This window comes from Labrus mixtus, chromosome 7 (genome assembly GCF_963584025.1).
Source record: "Labrus mixtus chromosome 7, fLabMix1.1, whole genome shotgun sequence".
In the NCBI taxonomy this organism is placed as follows: domain Eukaryota; kingdom Metazoa; phylum Chordata; class Actinopteri; order Labriformes; family Labridae; genus Labrus; species Labrus mixtus.
The window spans coordinates 8227953-8235199 of record NC_083618.1 but is presented as its reverse complement, the minus strand read 5'-3'; the positions used below and the strand labels follow the sequence as shown (position 1 = coordinate 8235199).

The 7247-nt window shown below is 39.1% G+C and overlaps 1 protein-coding gene across 1 annotated transcript in view; it reads left to right on the top strand.

Moving 5' to 3' along the window:
* Positions 1-1666: 1666 nt before the first annotated feature.
* frmd4ba (FERM domain containing 4Ba) overlaps positions 1667-7247 on the top strand; it is a 39704-nt gene continuing 34123 nt past the window's right edge. The window contains exon 1 of the mRNA XM_061042515.1: positions 1667-1910. The gene's annotated coding sequence lies outside the window, so the exon portion shown is untranslated. The remainder of the gene's footprint in view (positions 1911-7247) is intronic.

The following is a 7247-nucleotide window of genomic DNA, read 5'->3' as shown; positions in this document are numbered from 1 at the left end:
TCACATGTAAATAAAAATGTTCCTGCATAGTTTTCTGTATTTATTAACTTGCTATGTTGTTTATTTTTCATTTAGCCTTAATTTAAGAAGAAAAAATGTGTTTAGGTTAAAACATATTTTATAATCCACACACTGTATATTCTACATAGGCAAAAAAGTAATTCATTACTTACATTGTATTGCATTTTCATAAAGAGAGTATAAGTGTCTAGAACAATAGCTAGTGGGCTGATCTTAATGGGAGTGAGGCCAAGCAGAGATTTAGTGTGCATGTGTGTGGGAGGGGGGGGGGGGGGGGTACTTGGGGCACACATGGCACCAGGGTGAGCCTAATCACCGGCTTGCAGAAATCCTCACAAATGGGAAGGGGGGTGGGGCCTGTCTCTAGGGTGACTCATTTAGATTTCGAAGAAAGCATTTTGCGAGACTTATGCAGCTGGGCTCCAAGTAGACATGAAGAGGAATATTTTTTCTTATTCTCTCTTACATGTGCATGCACAGCTGAGGGTAACTGCCCTGACACTTGTTCCACTGGTTCATAATAAACAGGATAGTCTGATCACTCCCATTTCCCTGAAGCTGCAGTTTCTCTCTAGCCCATTGTTCAGCCTGCAGGAGCCACAGCAGTGTTGTGCTCATTTGATCTCTCAGTCAGTGTAGTCACCAAAAGACCCTGGAAACATTAAATAAATGATGCTCTAGCACACCTGTAAACTCATTATTTGTGGGGTCAACTGGTTGATGCAGTCCAATATAGTGTACTTTACCTGTTTTGGTTTGTTTTGTTTTGATATTTTTAAACATCTGTCTCTGTAGCTGTTTAATGCTACTTCTCTTACCAGCTATATGTTCACTGGCTTTGTCTGTGATGTTTAGTGCTTAGCAGGTATAGCAACACTGGGTTTGTCAGAGTGATTTTTTTTGTTAGCGAAAAATGCAGCTGTCTGCTGTTGGAAATGACACTGATGAATGTGTACAGGGTGATCCAAGACATCAAGACATTAAAGTTGCAAACAGAAAATACATCACTGAGCTTAAAATAATAGTTAAAGGATAAAACAATTGACTGATTGATTGATTGATTTATTGATGACAGAAAATCATTCTTTATTAAAGGCCTACTCATCCTTAGATGAGGAGGTTGTACTGACCTTATATGCCAGTTGTCCTACCTAAATTACTCATCAAACTGATAGGCTATTCTTATACATGTTTCCTTATTTTGAAAATTAGAAAAAAAATATGGTGCCACTTCTGACAGAGTTATCTCAAATGGGCCTTCAAGAGACAAGGCTAGCCAATGAATAACAAAGATAAAACGACAGGCTGACGGTTAGAAGTGGAATAAAAATGGCAAATGTAGGCTACTTATTATTCCACAATCATATGAACTGGAATTGCATTGACAATTTAGGCCTGCATGAATGCAATCTATAACAAAATTGAACAATCAAAATGATGATTTAATTTACAAATACTAAACAAATGACTTATTTAATGTCACATATTTCATTTGCACTGTCATAGAGCGTTGACGCAGCAGAGAGCGCTGCTCCGTTTCAAGCCAAATGTGCGCTGTGGCGACGCACGAGGAGACCTCATGTCCCATCCTGAATCTGTGGAAGAGAGTGGAGAGGAGGAAGAGGCGGGGAGTGTGAATGGATGGGGCTGACAGTGCGAGACAGGGTTATGTGCCGGACAGGCAACAGCTTCCCTTCCTGGACTTTTCTCTCGTGAAATCTGCTGAACAACCTCTTTTTTTTTTTTCATTCCAACTAATCACTTTTTGAGGAAGACTCGTTCTTTTAAAGAAAGAGGTGGATGTATTTGAATTAGCGGTGCCGGGTGGCTGAGACGCTCCGCGCTCAGACAATAACAAGGAAAGATCCGATCACAACAAAAGACACAAGGTGAGAAACGTTGTGTTTTACACCAAAACTGAAAGCTCGCGCTCATGGCATTTCGTTTTAAATCCTAGAAAGATATTGGATTATATTACCCTATTCTTTCATCTGTAACGCGCTCGGGTTTGAAGGGCTATGTTACATTGTCAATAACTCCTTAACTTCGCTCTTATTTGCTACTTTGCTCATGAGACTAATCAATATTATTTTCAGCTTTAAATGTTCTATTGTTACTTCTATTTCTTAGTTGAAACATATTTTTTTGCCTAACACCCACCGCATGAATCCAAAACACCGCTCACTTGTTCTGTTTAGGTGTTAATTAATCCATGCCTCATGTGAACTGGCATACAGATCTATAAGGTCTTTTACTTTACTTTTCCTGTGACTGTCAACCTGGTGTGGAACTGTTGACATCTAAACAAAAGTGAGGCGTCAATAAGAATATGTGGGCTTTTGAAGTTGTAAATGTTATTTGGACAGACAGTTGTTATTTGGACAACAATGACCTGTGTTGTGGACAACACCTTGATACCTGTGGTTCAGCCATCACTGACGATAGGAAAATAACTGCTCCTATGCCCCTTCCCATTTCTTACTGGCCCCAAACTGTGGCCTGCTGGTTTGCACTCCTCTTTGTGAATATCCTGTTTCCTGGACAAAGCAAACAATGGGCAGGCCGGCATGGAAACCATATGATATCCTGTATGGGTCTTGTGTCATTGCAGACCTTAATAAACAGTAGCTTGTGGTGCTGGGTTTTTAAAAAACAGGATGATTATTTTATTTGTCAGTGTTATTTTTTCATTGTAGTTTATTGATTTGAACTCAGTAGACCTTGTTTAAAAAACAGCAATATGAGTGGCATAAGTGGAACAAAAAACAACAACGTCGGTGACAGTATTGAATTTGTGCCTCATGAGTGTAACATATGTTGTCTCTCTCTCTGATACAAGGACACACACACACACATACGCTCACACACAGGCAGACAAACTGCAAAGGCAGCGCTGCTTTGTGTTGACTTTAGTCTAGGATATTCAGCTGATTTTATTGGGGTCAGCACTTCCAATTCAATAAAGCTATTAACAGCCAGAGAATATTCCAATGCCACAGCTAAGCTCGACACAAATAAGAGTTATATGCCAGTCAGGTCCCATTTACAGTCCGATCCAAGTGATCTTTGAATGGGTAAACAAGACTAAACAGCAGATTCAGTCAGCCCGGAGAGTTTGAAATTAGCTGCGTTTGTGTTCCCAACTCCCCTTAAAGACCCTATGTGTGAAAAGTTGTTCATCAGCATTTTCTTTTTTCTTTCCCACACATCTTTATTTTAACGCCCAATGGGAAACTTGCAAGAGAGCTTTTGTCATTCAGGCCATTTGATACTGTCGTCACACAGGTTCACACAACTCAGCACTTTTGGTAGAAAATAAGTTCCTGCCAAACTGGTTCTGACAACAGATTTTATCCCCTTAAAGAACCCTTCACCAGAGACTGGCATGTGATAGTGAACATGTGAATGGTAATGGGATCTTAAATGAATCCACCTTAACCGTTGCTATGTTTTTTTTTTTAGAGTAATTGTATGAGTCTGTATATAAAAAGATCCGTCTATAAATGAAATCAACCAGGTCAGGGACGTCTTACTGGTTTCTGGTAGATCTTTTATTGGATCAAGTCTGGCAGGATTTCCAAAACCAAAAGAGAAGACTGTTGAACTGAATAGCATTACTTTAAACCCCTTAAAGTGATGCATTAGTGCAAGTAGTGTTCGACTTTGTATTGGTTGGGAAACTCACCAACGCCAACATTTAAAAAGTAAATAATATAATCTAAGTAGAAGCTTGGAGCTTTCCCCCCAAACATTACTCAACTCTTTTCACATGCTGATTAAGACACCTTATGGTGATTGGATGTGTAATGTAGCCCCTTACACAAGGCATCCAAAAAGGTAAATTATTGGTGTCCCTGTGTGTGAATTGACATTGCATTACAGCATTGCGGAAGCTCAACAGGCACGGCGTGTGAATACACAACAGGAGTTTCACATACACACACACTCAGGCATGCACACACAACTACGCCCAACCATTCTGCCTTTGGGTGTCACACATTGCAAGCTAGGCATAACAGGGGCCCACCTTCATCTGGCAAATCTGAAAATGCCAACTGATAGTGCCCTTTCAAAACAAGACAATAAAACAGGTTTATTTTTGCAACAGCCTGTTGTCACAGTGATGGGAAGTAGGGTTTTCTGTTATCTATACTTAAGTTGCATTTTTGTGCCCGGCCTTCCCAAAATCAAAAGTACAAAAGACAATTCCTCATGTGAGAGACAACAAGAAGTGATAAGATGAATATGGTATGTGTGTCAGACAGGGGGAAGTGAGTAGAAACATGAATGAAAGTGAGCAAGCACAGTCAACAACTTCAGAGCTGACTCATAATAGCAGGACATCATCCAACTGATAAGCGCATTCAAGCATAAACTGTTTGTTTTTTGGTTTAAAGTTTTATTTAGAGTGTCAGTGCTTTCAGTTTAACTTAGTATGTAGTGTAAACACGTCGGAGTATGACAAAGGGGCTTCTTTCTGTGAATACATTTCAGAGCCTGTACTTTTTCACTTACTTTAGTTAAGAGGTTTTATGGTGTCAAACATGATGTGGTTAAAGCTCGTTTTCAGTTTGTATGTTGTTGACCAATCATTATTGAGAAGCCTTCAGTGTCATGCAGGGAAAAAGTCTGTAGGAAAAAGATTGAAGAGTAGAATGCATTGGCCTGAACACAATCCTGGAAAACATTTGCAAAGGTCTGAGAACATTTTTGCTTTTGATTATTCTCTATAAACAACAGTTGTTGTTTTTTTTCATATGAATGCAGAAAAGAATCTGGTCAACACTATTTGTAATACTTGAATCATTGATGCTAGTCACATAACAAAAAAGAGCCCACCAAAAAGAAAGACTTTGCCAGGATATTTACATTATTATATCCCATTAAAAAGCATTACAAAATGTTTTCAAATTGAGAAGTTTCATTTTCTTATAGCCTACTACTTCTTTTTTATTTGTGAAAGGGACAACTGTGTCATTTCTACTTTTAAAAGTTAAATAGGATCACATTAGTCTGAGATTAGAAGCAAAAACACCAGATAAAGGAGTGCTAGCTGTTGTCAAATTGTAAACATGGATATTGTGTATTATTGGCTTCTTTATATACAGTAATGTAAACAGGATTGCAGCTTGAAGCTTTATTCGAGGTCAGGCATTGGACTGGTTTCTAGTCACTGTTTTGTAGGTCAACACTAATCTATAGGCTTAGCAGTGGAAATCAATTCACATCACCAGTGTAGAGTGGTTGTCTGAGTAGAGACCACAAGACCTTGCTTGAAGAGTATTTCCAAAAAGTTTTCACATGTCTAAACGCTCCGCCTTTTGCTGTAAATGTTCTCTGTGCTTTTAGCCTTCTGCCATAATGCCTGCATGTTTGGCTCACCAAAAGTTGTGTCAACATAACTCTGTTCCTCATTGGCCACAAACCAACTCAGCAGTGAGCAGACTCTTCCTTTTTATCATTTTTTCATGGCTGCTTTGTTTAGTCAGACAGGACTTCCTGGGTCAAATTAAGAGTCTGGCCCTTAGTTTTATGAGCAAATCAGAGATTCTAAAAAATCAAAATGTACAATTCTTCTATACAAGAATACGTCATACAAAAAGTTATATGTGACTAATATACTTCTGTTTTTGTATTATTTCTAAAAGATGTTGGTGTTCAGGGCTGGGTTTGTATTAGTTCCCCTTCAGATTAAAATAGAAAACATGAGCATCAGCCCTGGAGAGTGGTTCTTAGCTGGCCAGTAATTCCACTGGGATCTTGTTTACATATGATTAAGATGAACAAGATTTCATTAATTAATTATTCTGTTTAAGGACAGACACTTGCAGTTTGTGAACACATTCCCCACAAACTCCAGGACTCAACCCAACCTTCTTATAAATAATTAAAAGAAGAGACACAAGGATGAATTAAAGGTTACCCATGTGTATAAGTAGCTATTGACTCAAGCACTTTAGTGGAAAAAAGCTCTTTTTCCAGGGGGAATGTTTGCACAAATTAATTACAACTCCAACTGTACATGGCAAATGCAAGTGCAAGAACTTAATACTTTAATAGGCTGGTGATACATCATCATTTAGCATGACAAAGTTAACTGTTTTTTTTTTTAAATAAGGGGGGAAAGGACAGACAAATATAGGATTATTAAGATGTAAATAACTTAGTTATGTTCAAATGTAAAAGTTACATAAATAAAAGTAACATGTAGGGGATAAGGTTTGTGCAAATAAATGAGAAACAGTTACCAATATGCATATTTTTCCCGTAAATGTCATGCTAACCAACATTTTTCAATAGATCCCGCCATATGCTGTTTATCAGAGACTTTTGGTCTATAGCATGTCATCTTGTTGCAGATATAAATAACTTTGTCACACAGACTGACCATTTGGAGGCTCTACTTCTGAAATCGTTCTGAAATCGCTGTTCTGTACCTCCCGATGATCCCCATCTAGACCTCTGTGCAGGAAACCTCCTTTTTGTATTCTTCACCTCTTCCTACTTCTCATATTTACATCACACTGGGATGAAATTTCTATGAGGCTAAGACATTGAAATTTAGAACAAAGCAAAAATTGCTTCCTCTGTATTTGCTGCTGCCGGCTTGCAATGAGGTTTCAGACAGAGGGATAGGGGCGTTTTTTTTCTCCTGTAATCTATTGTTTTTACTCTCCAGTTCTTTCTATTTTCCTCTTAAACACACTTTATAGATCACACACACACACACACGCACGCACACACACACGCACACACACACACACACACACACACACACACACACACACGCACACACACACACACACACATTCACACACGCACACACACACACACACACACACACACACACACACACACACACACACACACACACACACACACAAACAAAGGAGAGCTTGGAGGCCTTGTTGAGGGGGCGTTTGAAAGCCTCAATGGTTATGACCAGAATGGGACTCCCGACACTCTGGGTGTGTGTAAGGTAAATGAGGAGGGGTTGGAAAAGGGCCTGAGCTGCTATTATTACCCTCTCAGACACATATAGAAAGGTACATGGTGTCGAGTCTGGAAAAAAAACAAGCATGCTCTGAAAGCAGATGTACCCCCCAGCCTCAGATCTTCAGAGATCGATAGTGCTCAATACCTAAAACATTGTGTGAGTGTTTCAAATGTTTACTGCCAGAAGGGATGGAGGCATGGTAGGGAGAATCACTGGAGACTTCAGTGAA